Source organism: Dromiciops gliroides, chromosome 4 (genome assembly GCF_019393635.1).
Source record: "Dromiciops gliroides isolate mDroGli1 chromosome 4, mDroGli1.pri, whole genome shotgun sequence".
NCBI classification, from domain to species: Eukaryota; Metazoa; Chordata; class Mammalia; order Microbiotheria; family Microbiotheriidae; genus Dromiciops; species Dromiciops gliroides.
The window spans coordinates 464,682,254-464,698,566 of record NC_057864.1 but is presented as its reverse complement, the minus strand read 5'-3'; the positions used below and the strand labels follow the sequence as shown (position 1 = coordinate 464,698,566).

At 43.8% G+C, this 16,313-nt stretch overlaps 1 protein-coding gene across 4 annotated transcripts in view; it reads right to left on the bottom strand.

Moving 5' to 3' along the window:
- Nucleotides 1-16,313, bottom strand: part of ABR (ABR activator of RhoGEF and GTPase) — a 298,848-nt gene that overhangs the window by 126,928 nt on the left and 155,607 nt on the right. The window lies entirely within an intron of this gene.

Genomic DNA, 16,313 nt, shown 5'->3' with positions numbered 1-16,313 from the left:
ATGATGAGTGAGATGAGCAGAACCAGAAGAACATTGTACACAGTATCATCAACATTGAGTGTTGATCTACTGTGATGGACTATATTCTTCTCACCAATGCAATGGTACAGAAGAGTTCCAGGGAACTCATGGTGGAGGAGGATCTCCAAATCCAAGGAAAAAAAAAAAGAACTGTGGAGTATAGATGCTGAATGAACCATACTATTTCTTTTGTTTTTGGTGCTGTTGTTTTTTTTTTTTCTATCTTGAGGTTTTTCATCATTGCTCTGATTTTTTCTCTTATAACAGGATTAATGCAGAAATAAGATTAATGTTATTATGTGTATATATATGTGTGTGTGTATAGATATATAGATATAGATATATAGATATAACCTATATCAGATTACCTGCTGTCTAGGGGAGGGGGGAGGGAGGGAGAAAAATCTGAAATTGTAAAGCTTGTATAAACAAAAGTTGAGAACTATCTTTACATGGAACGGAAAAAATAAAATACCTTACATGTAAAATAAAAAACCAAAAACCAAACAAACGAACAAAAAAACAGAGCAGTGCTGCTAACTGAGGGCAGGGCTCATCACATTTCAAGTCCCAGTTTCAACATCTATGAAATGGGGATCACAGGACCACAGAGTGAGAGATTATTGAGTTCCCTCAGTCCAAAGGTCAGCAAATGAGGCCCCAGGAGCTAAGGGTAGTTTCTAATCCTGGAGTTTGCTGACTCTTGACAAGTCCCACCCCTTCATTTTCCAAGTGAAGGTTTTGTGTCCCACGTAGATGCTGAGGTCACACAGATGGCAGAATTCAAACCCAGGTTCTCAGACCCCCCAATCCATATCAAGATAATAATAGTTGTAGCATTAGCCATACAGGGCTGTTGTGAGCTCAGATGAGATCACAGTGTAAAGTGCTCTGCAAACCTTACTTAACATGTGTCTCCATGCCTTTCACACAGGCTGTCCCTCATGCCTGGAATGCTCTCTCTCCCACTCTGGGAATCTCCAAATCCCCAGCCTGTGTTTAAGGCTTAGCTCAAGCACCACACCATCTGGCAGGGCTTTCCTGGTCTCTCCCCCTGGCTAGGAGCACCATCACCAATGGCAGCCCTTTGGTTTTATCTTTTGATCTCCTCCATCAGGACGTCAGTTTTTGTCTTTCTTTGGATGCCCACTTCTTAGCACAAGTGGTAAGGGCTCAATAAAGGCTTGGTTGTTCCCGGTCCCCTTTCTTTCAAGGCTCTTTCCATATTTGTCTTGTAGGTACCTAGTTATTTCTGTGTCTTCTCCCCAATTAGCACATGAGCTCCTGGAGGAGCTGTCTGTCTTTGTATCCCTGGTACTTAGTACAGTTCTTGAGTAAGCACTTAAAAAATACCCCATCAATCATTATGACTAATAATAATACGACAACAACCATCGTCTCAGGAGCTACATATCTGAACTATCTTATGATATGCCTTGTAGGCATGTGGTTAGAGTACCAGGATCCAGCCAAGGGTTAACAGCTATTCCCAAATGTCTGGGGGAGGCGAGATGATGTGAAAGTTGGCTGCCAAGCTCAATCCCCAGAGCTGAGCATCAATGACGGCACATTCTGGGGCCCTGCTGAATCCATAGCTCCCCCAGAGACATAGAATATGGATGATCCCTGAGCCAAGAGGGGCCTGGCCTATGCTGCTTGGGATCCTGAATCAGGATGTTCACCTTCTACTGGCTTATACTGTGACTAATATGAAGACAATAATAATATCAACATGTTAATAGGAATATAGCAATAAAATATTCACAATAAATGCTACTCTGTCCAAGGTGATGATTTCACTTGAATTCAGGCAGCATGGTGTCATGGATAGAGTGCTATGCTTGGAGTCAGGAAGACCTGGGTTCAAATCCTACCTCAGATACTTATTAGTTATGGGACTTAGGATAAGTCACTTAATTTTTCTGTGTCTCAGTTTCCTTATTTGTAAAACGATGGCTTCTAAGGTCTTCTCCAGCTCTAAATCTAAGCTCCAAGGACCCTATAAACTGGAAGCTCCTGGGCCCTCCTACCCTCCAAATATTTCATTCTTTCCCACCACTAAAAATGAGTCACTTTCAGTTGAAATCAGAAGTGATCCATGTCAAGGCAATGGGGATCAATCGCCAAACTCTACAAAGGGTATCAGGAAATTAGAGAATTAATAAATAGGATCACTGGGTCATAGAATTTAGAGGGAGATGAGGATTTTTTAGACTCAACTCTCTCATTTCACAGATGAAGAAACTGACTTAAACCCAGAGAGGGGTGATACAACCTACTGTTTCAAAATGTGATTGCACAGCAACGCTAGTTATTCTGGGAAAACTAAGGCGTCCCAGGCGCCAACGGAGTGAGCCAGTTTAGGAAGAGAATAACAACTGTATCAGCAAAGATTCTGATTCAATTAATTTCTTTTTTAAGGACTTCCATTTCCAAATACAACTTTCAGGTTATTCAGTAACCAATATTTTGTTTTCATATCTTCATCCCACTATGATTATTTTTTTTAGGGGATGTTACCTCTCAGCATAGGGAAAAGAACCCTGAATTATAGTCAGAGGATCTGGATTCAAATTCTGCCTCTGCTATTGACTGCCTATATGACCTTGGGCAAACTGAACCTCTTGGGGCCTTAGCTTTGTCACCTGTAAGATGAGGCCTCTGAGACTCCTGCCGGTTCTTGATCTAGGAGCCCTTGAGATCTGATCCCAAATACAACTGATGGTCCTGGCCCCCCTGGTCAAGGAAATGCAGGAACAAAATACTTGGGGTTCTGAATTCTTTTTGCGTCCTGGACCCCTGGGGCAGAAAGTCTGATGAAGCCTGTGGGTCTTTTCTCAGGATCATGTTTTAAAATGCATAAGCTAAAATACAGAGGATTACACAAGAAACCAATTATATTGAAATCCAGTTATCTAGATTTTTTTTTTAAGTTTATGGGCCCCAGCTTAAGAATTTATACTTTAGGGGGCATCTAGGTGGTGCAGTGGATAAAGCACTGGCCCTGGATTCAGGAGGACCTGAGTTCAAATCTGGATTCAGACACTTGACACTTACTAGCTGTGTGATCCTGGGCAAGTCACTTAACCCTCATTGTGCCTCCCCCCCCCCCCCAAAAAAAGAATTTATATTTTACACAGTGGGATAGAAAAGGTGACCTGCTTTTGGAACAACCAAAATCTATGGCTGAACCTTAGCCACAAGTTTCATAATCAGACCCCAGGTGAACCAGTATCATCAGACCCCCGCAAAGCATCAGGTTCGTTCTTCATGACTTCCCTACCCAAACCACCTCCCAGCTTCCAAAATGACATTCTCCTTCCCTGGGAATTGATAAGGTTATAGCTTTGGCTCCACCCCGCTTCCTGCTTCCTAGGTTAAGCCTATAAATAAATCTGAAAATCCACACCACGCCTTGAGTCTATTAATATTATTATTGTTCTTGTTGTTAGAGTTAGCATTAATTAAGGCTATGGATAAAATTGAAATCATTATTATTATATTATTACAATTAATATATCCATCACCATCATCATGGCTAGCATTTACATGGTACCTATTATGTGCTAAGTGCCTTACAATTATGATCTCATTTGATCCTCACAACAACCCTGAAAGGGTTAAGTGCTATTATTCCTCCTATTTTGCAAATGAGAAGACTTAAACACATAGGGGTTAAGTGACTTCTCTAAGGTCTCACTGATGCCTGGCTGGGCTCTGGTGTTCTGCCCAGGAAACCATATGTGAGTCAATTACAACCAAGGCAGGCAGTCCTCACTTTAAGTACAGTGAAAATCACCAACAGCAGGCAGGTCCAGAGGTAACGAATCCTCCCACGGCAACCCATGAAACAATGAAAAATATTTAAATAGTCCTTAGTCCTAGGAGGCCCTCTTCTATTTCCACAGTGATGGTGGTGAAACCGCACAAACGACACACTTTTTAGAAATTCCACGAAGAGAGAAGCAGCATGGTACGCAGAGCGGCTAAAATTAGCCTCAGAGCTAGGAAGACCTGGGTGCAAGACCCAACTCTGACATATCCTGGCTGTGTAACCCTGGGCTAGTCACTTCTCAGAGCTCTAGGTTATTCTCTGGGTCAACAAGTTGGTGGTGTTGGTGGCCCCAGCCAGGGGCTCCCAATTCCAGCGAGCCCCTATTACCATAAAAATTAGGGTTATGTAATAGCCCAAGGACTGCACCTGTGATTTCAATGATACAGAGAACACCTGGAGGATTAACACTCTCCACCCCCTCATTGAACCCTCTAGGCTAGAGAGCTGCATAGGGCACAGAGAGTTTAAGTGACTTGTCTGATGTCTCATAGCCAAGAGCTTGGACTGGAACTCAAGTCTTGCTGACTCAGGGCCAGCTTTCTAGCCACTATGTCATATTTAACTCTAGGTACTCTCAATCTGACATCTTGGCCCAATGACCAATAAACTGACATACATATAAGAAGTAAACAGCATCAGTGCTGAAATTCTCATCATGAATATGTGAGGGGTGTCATACACCCGTCCATCCATCCCTAGTAATGTAGGATACTCCACGTGCCTATACCTTTATCAGGTGGGATAAACTCTGAGGTACAGAATCCCTGAGAGATGTAAACCAAACAACAGGAAGTGCAACTGCTCTAATGAGCACAAACAAAAACACCACTGCAAAGGTAACCACAGCTCAGGCATCAACAGCTATTGTGGAAGACAGAGGTGAGAAATTCCCTGAAGTCTACTTTCACAGAAAGAGGCCTAGGCCTGGAATCAGGAAGATCTGAGTTCAACTGATCCAGCCATTTTGGAGAGCAATTTGGAACTATGTCCAAAGGGCTATGGGGATGTGTATGCCCTTTGACCCAGCAATACCACTACTAGGTCTGTATCCCAAAGAGGTCATAAAAAAGGGAAAAGGACCAGATGTACAAAAATATTTATAGCTGCTCTTTTTGTAGTAGCAAAGAATTGGAAATTGAGGGGATGCCCATCAACTGGGGAATGGCTGAACAAGTTGTGGTATATGAATGTGATGGAATACTATCGTGCTGTAGGAAAGGATAAGCAGGCAGATTTCAGAAAAACCTGGAAAGACTTAAGTGGACTGATGCTGAGTGAAGTGAGCAGAACCAGAATGTTGTACACGGTAACAGCAACATTGTGTGATGATCAGCTGTGAAAGACTTAGCTCTTCTCATAAATACAATGATCCAAGGAAGTTCCAAAACACTTATGATGGAAAATGCTCTCCACATCCAGAAAAAGAACTATAGAATGCAGATCAAAATATACTATTTTCACTTTATTTGTTGTTATTTTTTCTTTCTTGTGGTTTTTCCCTTTTGTTCTGATTCTTCTTTTACAACATGACTAATATGGAAATATGTATAACCTGATTGTATATCTGATTGCTTGTCGTTTTGGTGGGGAGGGAGGGAAGGGAGGGAGCGAGAAAAATATGGAACTCAAAATCTTACAAAAAATGAATGTTGAAAACAATCTTTACATGTAATTGGAAAATAAAATAAAATACTACCAAGAAAAAAAAAGATCTGAGTTCAAATTCAGCTTCAGACACTTACTAGCTAGCTGTGTGATCTTGGGCAAGTCACTCAACCCTGTTTCCCTCAGTTTCCTCATCTGTAAAATGAACTGTAGAAGGAAATGGCAAACCACTCTAGTATCTCTGCCAAGAAAACCTCAAATAGGGTCACAAAGAGTCATATATGACTGAAATGACTGAACCACCACCACCACCTCCTATGCTTTGATCCTCAGTGACGTCTGCCAGAAGGGGAATATAAAAGATGGTGCATAATCTTTCGGAAAATGTATTTTGAGAGATGAAAGAAAGCAAAGGTTTAAAAACTACTCAGTAGCCTCATATAGTATGAATGCTTTCTTCCAGAACAGCTGGAAGGCACCAAACATTACAAAAATGAAACTGACTAACTTCACAGACAGGAAACTGCTGATGATTATTAAGATAGGAGTCATATCAAAATCAGCTGCTTGGGCACAGTCAGCCCATTGACTAATTAGAGGAAAGGTTTGCCAGCATCTAATCAGAAAAGATGCTTGAAGATGAGAAGGTACCATGAACAACTGCAATCTAACCTCTCAAACAAGCCTGTGACATGGAAATGTGGGAAAAGGGGAAAAGAAAAGGTAAAAACCTTGATGATCATCATTTTCTGAAAGCGTTTAGCCCAGCTGTCACAAGGAGGAGGCTGCAGGAGTGCAGAAACCACCTTGGCCGGCAAACCTCCTGGTGAAGGAGAGAAACCAAGCAGCTTAAAGCAAACCAGGGGGACTTATTTGTGAAACAGCAGAGGAGGACGGTGGAAGCCTACAAGTGCCTCATAAAAGGCCCAAAAAGCAACAAAGGATGAAAATCAATCTCCAGGAAGTTGGGCCTGAGACTCAGCTGTGACACACTGGCCCAAAATGTCAAGAGCATTTATTCGAACACAAAACTGGCAGAAGGGCAGCAAATACAAAATGGAACAAATTTTCAGCGTTTCAGACTGGATGACCTCTACAATCCCTCTAAATCTATCAAGCCATGAACCTACAGGGCTGGGGCCTTTGACCCACTGAAATAGGAAGCACCCTCCTTTTTCTTTCTTTCTTTTTGTTTTAGTGAGGCAGTTGGGGTTAAGTGACTTGCCCAGGGTCACACAGCTAGTAAGTGTCAAGTGTCTGAGGCCGGATTTGAACTCAGGTCCTCCTGACTCCAGGGCTGGTGCTCTATCTACTGCGCCACCTAGCTGCCCCCCTCCTTTTTCAACATAAAGCCCAAGACAGCGGCCTAGAGCACTGAGATGACATTGAAGTGATTTGCCATAAATATTACAGGAAGGACTTGAACCCAGGTCTTCATGACTTTGAGGTCAGATGTCTAAGCACAACATCATATTGTCTCTCTGCATTTCTATACTGATTTACATTGACCAGTGTTTAGCACAGTGCCTAGTAGACAAAAGGTGCATATTAAATGTTTCTTGATTGACTGATCTACTTTCATTATCAGTGGATGTTTATTATCTCTATCTTACAAATGTGAGGCAAATAGAGGTTAAGTGACTTGTTTAAGGTCACACAGTCAGAAAGTGTCTAAAGTAATATTTGAACTCAGGTCCTCCTGACTCTAGATTTATCTCTCTAACCACTACACCCCTTAGGGTCCTGTCAGATTAAAGGAACATATACTCAGAACTGAAAGGGAACTTTAGTGCCACCTGATCCAACCCCCTCATTTTCAGGTTGAGAAAATTGAGGTCCAGAGTGCTTAAGCGATTTGCTCAATATCACAGCATAGTTAATGAGGAACAGAGCTAGAACTGGAATCCAGGTCCCTGACTCCAAAGCCCAAACACTTTCCACTGTACTGTGATGCCTCTCTGAGGTAGTGTCAATGGGCTGTGATGTGGAAGGGATTATCATAGAGATATTGAACCCAGGTGTTCCTGACCCAGATCAATACTACTTTACCTCCAAAGATTCAGAGACACCCTAAAGCACTCTCCTTAAGCACATGCCAGCACTTCCTGAGTCCCCCTTCAAAGTGACCCAAGCCACCTCCTTGTCCTAATGTTCCTATTTCTGTCAATGGCACCATCAATCATTCCCTCACTTAGGAGGTCTGATTCCTTAAAGTCAGACTCCTTTCTCTTCCTCTGTCTCATATGAGCCCTATAGATTCTTCCTCCATAATGACACCCACAGCCACCTTTTCCTCTATCACTAACCTTATCACCTCATACCACACCACAATAATTTCTTTTTAAAAAATTCTTGGGGGCGGCTAGGTGGCGCAGTGGATAAAAGCACCGGCCCTGGATTCAGGAGTACCTGAGTTCAAATCTGGCCTCAGACACTTGACACTTACTAGCTATGTGACCCTGAGCAAGTCACTTAACCCCCATTGCCCCGCTCCCCCCAAAAATTCTTTTTTCTATTTTGTCATTCTGAACTTGATGACCATCAACAAGCACATGCATTTCCTGATACAAAGAACAGAAAAAGAAGCTTGCATATGAAATGCTGAAGCTTGATTCTGCACAGCTTGCTTCACTACAATGATCTCTTGATTACGCTCTCTGACCCCAGTCTTCCCATTCCAACACATCTTCCACATTTTTCATACTGGCAAACAACTGGAAATCTAGGAGGTATCCATCAATTGAGTTAAATTATGAACAAACTATGATACATGAATGTAAGGGAATACCATTAGGCTATATGAAATAATGAAAGGGATGGGTTTAGAGAAACCTGGGAAGATATGTGAAGGGAGCAGAACAACGCAGTCAAGACAAATGATTTTGAAAAACTTATGAACTCTGATCAATACAATGACCATCCCAGATTCCAGAGAATCCATTATGGAGGAAGCTAGCCACCTCTTGCCAGAGGGATATGGAAGCAGGGTTCAAAAATGAGACATATGTTTTCAGACATGGACAATATGGGAATTTGTTTTCTTTGACTATGTATTTGTTACAAGAATTTTGCTTGTTCTTTTAAATGGGGAGGGAGAAGGTAGAGAAAATAAATGTCAATTAAAAAATAAAAGGAAAAAAGTCCAAAATGAAGGAAAGTTATAAGAGAGTTATAAGTACGATGACCAAAAAAGGCAAAGGGAAAGAAAAATTAAGTTGACCACCATGTAATTATAATGACCAAGCCTGGCTCTTAACAAGAGATATGAGAATTTACCTCCATCCTCCTGTACTTGCAGAATGAGGAGTCCACAGATGTGAAGCATTTCCTGGACTACAGTATTTGGCTAAAGTGGCATTATTAATCTTGCTGATTAGTTCCTCCCCCCTTTCTTTTTTATTCTTTGTTCCAGGCAACTGCCTGCATGGTGAAAAGGGAAGGGCTGTTTGGGGGAAAGAGGTGATATGAAATATTTTTAAATCAATGGTTTAAAATAATCACCAGCCAGCTGTGTATGATGTTTCTCCCCCTACTCAAAAACCTTCCCTGCTTCCCTTCTGCTCTCAGGACAAAGTCCAAACTGTTTCTTTAGCTTGGAATTTAAGGTATGCCACAATCTGGCTTGAACTTTGTTTAATTCCAAAAGAATTTACCAAGAGTTTTACTACCTGCGAGAAGCAAAGCTGAAGGACCAGGAATGTCTCAGGCTCAGTGGTTTATACTTTATTGCACTGGCAATGAGGTAAATGAAGGCTTTTGAGCCTGGCTGTGATGTTATCAGAGCAGTGCATCAATCAATCAATGAACATTTATTAAGCAGCTACTATGTGTATGGGGATACATTAAAAAAAAAAAAAGCAGAACAGTCCTTATGTACTTCAAAAGGTTTATATTCTATCAGGAGAGACAAAATACTCTCTCTCTCTCTCTCTCTCTCTCTCTCTCTCTCTCTCTCTCTCTCTCTCTCACTCACTCACTCACTCTACTAGGATGGGGAGGCACCAGATACCTTAAAGGAGACTTTGTCAGAGTTTGGAATGGAATGGAAGGAGACACAAGAGACTTATTTCAGGAGATGATAGCCTGAACTAGGGATGCTGGAATCAGACCAGGAGGGAAGGGGATCAAGAGAAGAGACTGACAGGACTGGGCAACTGACTGTATATAGGGTCTGAGCGACAGGGAAGAGTCAAAAGTGACTACCAGGTTTAGGGAGGGGCTGCCTGGGACAGTGATGGTGCCCTCAAAAGAAACAGCCATTAGAAAGGAAGGCTTAGGGGAAGGGCCTGAGAAGGGAGAAGCTTGGTGTGGACTGATCTTGAAAAAATGGGAGATCATCAAGCACGATTAGAAGCTTGGGGCTAGAGACATAAATTTGGGTATCATCTGTGCAGAGGTGATAACTGAAACTATGGGAGCTGATGGGAGCATCAAGGGAGAGCGATACAGAAGAGGTCCCCAAGAGGAAGGGGCCACGAACACCAACCTGTGCAAACCTTTGCCCCCTACTCTACAGAATCCTCTTGGGCTGCACCATTGCATGGGATCATTAAGATTCTGACCTTGGAGGCCCTTCTTGGCCAAACCCCTCATTTCCCAGAGGAAGAAACAATCAGCCACCAGCTGGGGTCACATCCTGCTTCTGTCCACAGGAGTTGGGCAACCCTGGGGGAGTTACTTAACCTCTTGATCCTGCAGGCAACTCTCTAAGGTGGCCAAATTTGAGAGCAAGATTCCCCATTGGGAATCAATGAAATCACAGGTCTGTTCTCCCTCCCCCAAATGCAATCATTTAATAAGCATTTAGCAAGCACCTACTATGTGCCAGGTCCTGTGCTACTGTCGTGTCCTTGGTTACACTCTTACTTCTCCCTAGAATTCCCTATTATATGACTTCAGACAAGTCCCTTAACCTGTGTGGGTCTCAATTTCCTTATTTTTTATTTTATTTGTTGTTGTTGTTGTTGTTTGTTTGTTTGTTTTTTTGGCGGGGCAATGAGGGTTAAGTGACTTGCCCAGGGTCATACAGCTAGTAAGTGTCAAGCATCTGAGGCCGGATTTGAACTCACGTCCTCCTGAATCTAGGACCGGTGCTTTATCTATTGTGCCACCTAGCTGCCCCTCAATTTCCTTATTATAAATAGAGGGATTTGGCCCGGATGAAACTTGCCTGGCTGCCCTCCTTCCTCATCTTCCCCTCCTGATTTCCTTCAAATCTTCACCTTCGGCAAGAAGCCTTTCCCCCACCTGCTCTAGCTTGCTCCCTTCCCTCAATTGACTGCCTCCCAATTTATCCTCCTTTGTATGTAGTTGTTTGGGGATCATCTCCCACATTTCCATGAGTTCCTTGAGGGCAGGGACTGCCTTGTGCTTTTGATTTTTTTTTTTGCATCCCCACACAGTCGGAGCTTAATGAATGCATGCTGATTGAGGAGGGACTGCCATCTCACTCTGGAGCTCCCAAAGCCTCTCCTGGCCTCCAGTTTTATACTTAACCCAGGATACCTTGTATCACAGATCCCTTCTTGTCTCTAACCTTGTGCTCCAGCTGATCTCAGCCCCTAGACTGCAGACACTCTTCTAGACACTTTGTTTCCTCAACAGCCTAGCACAGTGACCTACATACAAGATGCTCCATCAAACATTGGCTACTATTGCTGTTGCTGCTGCCGCCCGCCGCTACTACAGGAAAATGATTCACAGGGTCATCGATTTAGAGCAGCACAGGACTTCAGAGATCCATTGAGTCCCACCCCCTTAATTTTACAAATTAGGAAAAGTGATGCCTGCAGGGGCCAAGCTAAGCAAGATGTCCAGGGTCATACACTTAATAAGTAACGGAGCTGGGATTCAAACAAGGTCCAGGGGTGTGCTGGGAAATATTTAACAACCAGCTCTCTAAAAAGGAAAGAAAAATGTGCACCTGACATCTTCATTACTAATATTTTCTCTATCATTCTCTCAAGTCTAGACCAAAAGAACAATAAATCAGGCCTTGAGTTGCAGTGTTTGTTGATCTTAAGTGTGAATTCTCACACTGACAATTTAACAATTGGCTTTCAGGGGCTTCAGCATATCCCTTCCCAGGTCCCTTGGACTCCGTATCTAGAGCTCATTAAATGGTATAAAATCCTCTGGCATTTAAAGCCCTTCCCAGCCTAGCCCCTTCCTACCCGCTCAGTCTTCTCACACTTGATCATTCAGCTACCCTGGCCTACCGGCTCTTCCTCACACAAGATGTTCAATTTCCCAACTGTCCCTTTGTAATACCTGGCCCTCATGTGTGGAATGCCTTCCTTCTTCACCTTCAACTTTGAGCTTTCTTGGCTTCTTTTTAAGACTCTGTTCAAATTCCATCTTCAAAGGGGCTGCTAGATGGTGCAGTGGCTAAAACACCAGCCCTGGATTCAGGAGGACCTGAGTTCAAATCCGGACTCAGACACTTGACATTTACTAGCTGTGTGACCCTGGGCAAATCACTTAACCCCCATTGCCCCCCCCCCAAAAAAGAAAAAAATTCCGCCTTCAGCAAGAGGCCTGCTGTGATCCCATTCCTCCCTCCTCCCCCTTGCCTAACATTACTTTCCACTCAGAGTGTGTGTGTGTGTGTGTGCATGCACGTGCGTGTCTCTGTGTAGAAGAAAACTGTACCTTGCTCTGGTTCCTCTGACCATCCCCCTCCCTTCTAGTCAGCATAGTAAGTAAGTTTTCTAGGTAGCCAGTATAAAGAGCAATGGAAGGAAATAAGATTGTAAAGGGAAATCTGGAAGTCACATATGTACTATCTCAAAGATCAAAGGTGTGTAATTTACAAACTGTATTGTATATTAACCAACATTCACGTCCTGACACTATGTGCTGAATCAGGAGAAAGAAACTACCTGAGGGCTGCTTGTCAAGGTTCTGGTCCTGTGATACCTGAATTCCAAGCAAAATGCAGACCTGCACAGCTTCAGGCAGAGCAGCAGAGCAGCAAAAATGTGCTGATAACAGAGATGAGGACTTTCAAGTTTTACCAATGACTGAGATACATGTCGATGAACTAATCCCAAGGTGGCACAGAAAGGAGTCAGTCTGTTTCCCCCAAAACTCTATAAAATGAGATCTCAAATGAATGTTGAAAACTATCTTTACATGTGATTGGGGGAAGAGAAAGAGCGAAAGAGCCAGAGAGAGAGCGAGGGAGCCAGAGAGAGAGCCAGAGAGAACGAGAGAGAAAGAGCAAGAGAGAACGAGAGAGCGAGAGTGAGAGCGAGTGTGAGAGAGCAAGCATGAGAGAGCGATCTGTCAAACTCCTGCAGCACATCCTCACTCTGACCTCTTCTTCCCTCTCCAGAGGCAGAGAGAAAATTGGGTCCAGGCTGACAAAAGCTCCCAACTCAAATCCAAGGTAATGTGAGTGATTTTCTCTCTGCCTTGCCCCTTTGATCCAGGCTCTTCCCCATCCCTGCCAGCCTTCCTTCAACACCCCTTCCTGTCCCTGTGCTGTCTGCCTTTCTAATACTTTTCATCGCTTGTCTCTGTTTTCTGTGCATTTTGCCTCATACCCTCTGTGTTTAATTAAAGTGGGATTGCTGCCCCATTTCCCGCTGTCAAGCATAATCTTTCCCACTCAGTACCCAAAGAGCTGGGCATGCCTGCCCCATTTCCTAAACTAATGATCAATTCTGTGTGTGTGTGTATATGTGTGTGTGTGTGTGTGTGTGTGTGTGTGTGTGTGTTTGATGTCCATAGCTCTTTGCAGGCCGTCTCCCCCATTCGTACAGGAGGGACTGTTTTTGCCTTTCTTTGTGTCCCCCAGAGCTCAGCCCAGAGCTGGTACATAGTAAGCACTTAATAAATGCTTCTTGGTTGACTGTACTACAATGACTCTCAATTCAACAAATATTGTCTCATAAAATTTAATATTATGTAATACACAACATTACATACATACATACATATATCCACATCTTGAAATAGAAATATATACATACATGAAGATATAAATAAGTCCAGATAAAGACAGATACACAGACATACACATATAAATTATAGACAGACAGACAGAAGGCACACTTTGCTAGGCACTGGGACAGGGTCTGGGTCCTTAGGGAGATTGGACTGGTGTTTTGTTTCTTTGGGCCCAGTGCTCCAATTGCATTAGTGCAGGCCATTCCCAGGACAGAAATGTCCCTGACCAGCCTCTGGTCTCAGAGAGCTGCCCAGATGAAAACAAGCGAGGGAGGCTCAGAGAGCCAGAATGCAAAACAGGCTCAGAAGAGTCCAGGAAAACACAGGCCAAGGACGGTGAGATATTCAAAGAGAGGAATAATCTGCCATGAGTCAATATTTACCGAGAGCCTGGCTCCTGCCTCAAGCAGCAGTTTATAGGCCCAAGCTCCCGTGGTAGCCAGGAGGGCCCCTTGACTGTCACCTGCTAAGCCAGAAAAAAGATAGCCAAGGGGGTTCAGAAAGCTCTCAGTAGGAAGGCACAGCAGCCTTCACCAGGTTGGAAAGGCTTCAACTAACCTGAAGGCTGCCTCCCCACCCTCCAAATTGCTTCATGTGGCAGACTGAGACCCAACCTGGGACTTCACTGGCACAGGCGAGGAGGAAGCCCCCTCTGACCCAGGCAGGTTGGCACCTTCTAGTCTTAAGAGAGTTGCCAGAGAGGGGATCGGGGCAGTTAAGTGAATGGCCAGGACCACACAGGCAGCATTTCTCAGAGGCAGGCCTTTAATCCAGGTCTTAGCTTGAAGACCATCTCTCTCTGTCTCCCTACACCAGAGGTCCTTTCCCAACCTCTCCTAATGGTAGTGACTTCCCTCTCTTAATTATTTCCTATTTATTGTGTATATAGTTTGCTTTCTATGTATTTGTTTACATGTTCTCTCCCCCCCCCATTAGATTGCAAGCTCCTTGATGGCAGGGTTTGTCTTTTGCCTCTTGTTGTATCCCCAGGCCTTAGCAGGGTACCTTCATGTTGATTGACAGACTAGTCCCCATTTAGTGATTCAAAAACCCCTTGGGGGGTTCACAAAGATAGCCCAAGATGTTTATGCTAAAAATTTTTTTTACTAGTGCTTTTAGCAATAAATAATTTTATAACATCATGAGTACGGTATTAAATTAACCTGGGAGTTCATAGTATTTTTTTCCCCTGAAAATGCTGGGAACCACAGGTCTGCCCCATACTGCCTTTCTTACCACTAAAGGGACTAAAATCTGACATTTATGAGGCAGTTGAGCGATACAGTGGATAGCTCACTGGCCTTGGAATAAGGAAGACCAGAGTTCAAATCTTGCTTCAGATACTTGTGACCCCAAGCAAGTCACTTAACCTGCACCTCAGTTTCTACATCTGTAAAATGGGGATAATAATAGGAATATTAGATAACAAGGATGATAATAATAGCATCTACCCTTCCTGGGACTGTTGTGAGGATATGAAAATGACAAAATAACATTTGCAAAACTTAGAACACTCTATAACATGCTAGCTCTTGGTCAGTGCTTTCAATGATCTCGTTTGCACCCATGAGATATCACTATTCCCATTTTAACAAATGGGGAAACAGACGGTTTGTGGTCATAGCATCATGGATTTGAGAGGAATTAACTCTCCCATTTTACAGATGAGGACACTGAGGCCCAGAAACTGGAGGCTGCCTCTGTCTGAGGCTGCCTAGCCCAGGGTCACACAGTTACTAAGTGTCAGAGTTAAAACTGGAAGCCAGGTCATGGGGATTCCTTTCAGAGAGAGGTTTGCTGGATAAGACACTGCTGACATCCCTTCCTCCTCTAAAATTCTGTGGTGCTTGGCACCAAGTTTGCCGCTTTATTTGCTAGGACTCAGTGTTCTTCAGTGGGCAGTCACATACCATCTTCAAGTGGGCAAAGTGACAGAGGTGCTATTATTACCTCTATTTGACAAATTAGGAGACTGAGTCTCAAAGAGGTTACATGACTAGTCTAGCGACACATAGGATGGATGCTAAGGTATATAAAGTCCTGGGACACTGGTGGTCCTTGAGGTAAAAGATGTGGGGTGTGAACTCTTCTGTGTTTCCTCTCATGCTCTCTCTCTCTTTCCTTCCCTCTCTCCCCTTCTTTCTCCCCCTCCTCTCTTCTCCCTCTCTCTCCCTCCCCCTCTTTTTCTCTCTCCCCTCCCTTTTTCTCTTTCCCTCCCTCTTTTTCTCTCTCTCTTCCCCTCTTTTTCTCTCCCCCTCCCTCTTTTTCTCTCCCTCCCTCCCTCCCTCTCTTCCCCACCATCCACTACTAAAAACAGGCTAAGTATCCAATGGGGGGCCCTCTGATCTTATTCAGACCCATCTAGACACTGGGCAAACTCAGCTGCTCTCCTGGTCTTCTCATACAGAATAGAGAGGAGTCCTTCCTCTTCTGCCCCCAACACCCTGAACTGATGATCTGCCCTGGAGCACAAGAGGGCTAACAAAAAAACGGACACAGACAGACAAACAGCCTGGCCTGGCTCGGAGCTGGGAAGTCCCAGAAAATCGACATGTCCATTTTACCGTGGGCTTCACAACCCACACTCCCTTGTGCCTCCACAGAACCTACGTAGAGGCTGCGTAGAGAGGGCGGGGAAATCATCTGAAACAAGTGTAAGAATATCTACAGAACCAGCCATCAGCCAAGCAGCCGCTGGCCCTGGCTTTGAGCTCTAACCTCCATCTCATCATGTAACCCCATGAAAAAAAAAAGTCACCCTGGAAAAGACACTCCTGGTTACACAGTGTCTCCCTCTTAGACAGCTCTAAGGCACGGAATAATAGAAATACCCCCTCCACCCCACTTAGTCAGTCACGGGCTTAATAAAGCACCTACTATGGGCCAGGCACTGTGCAAT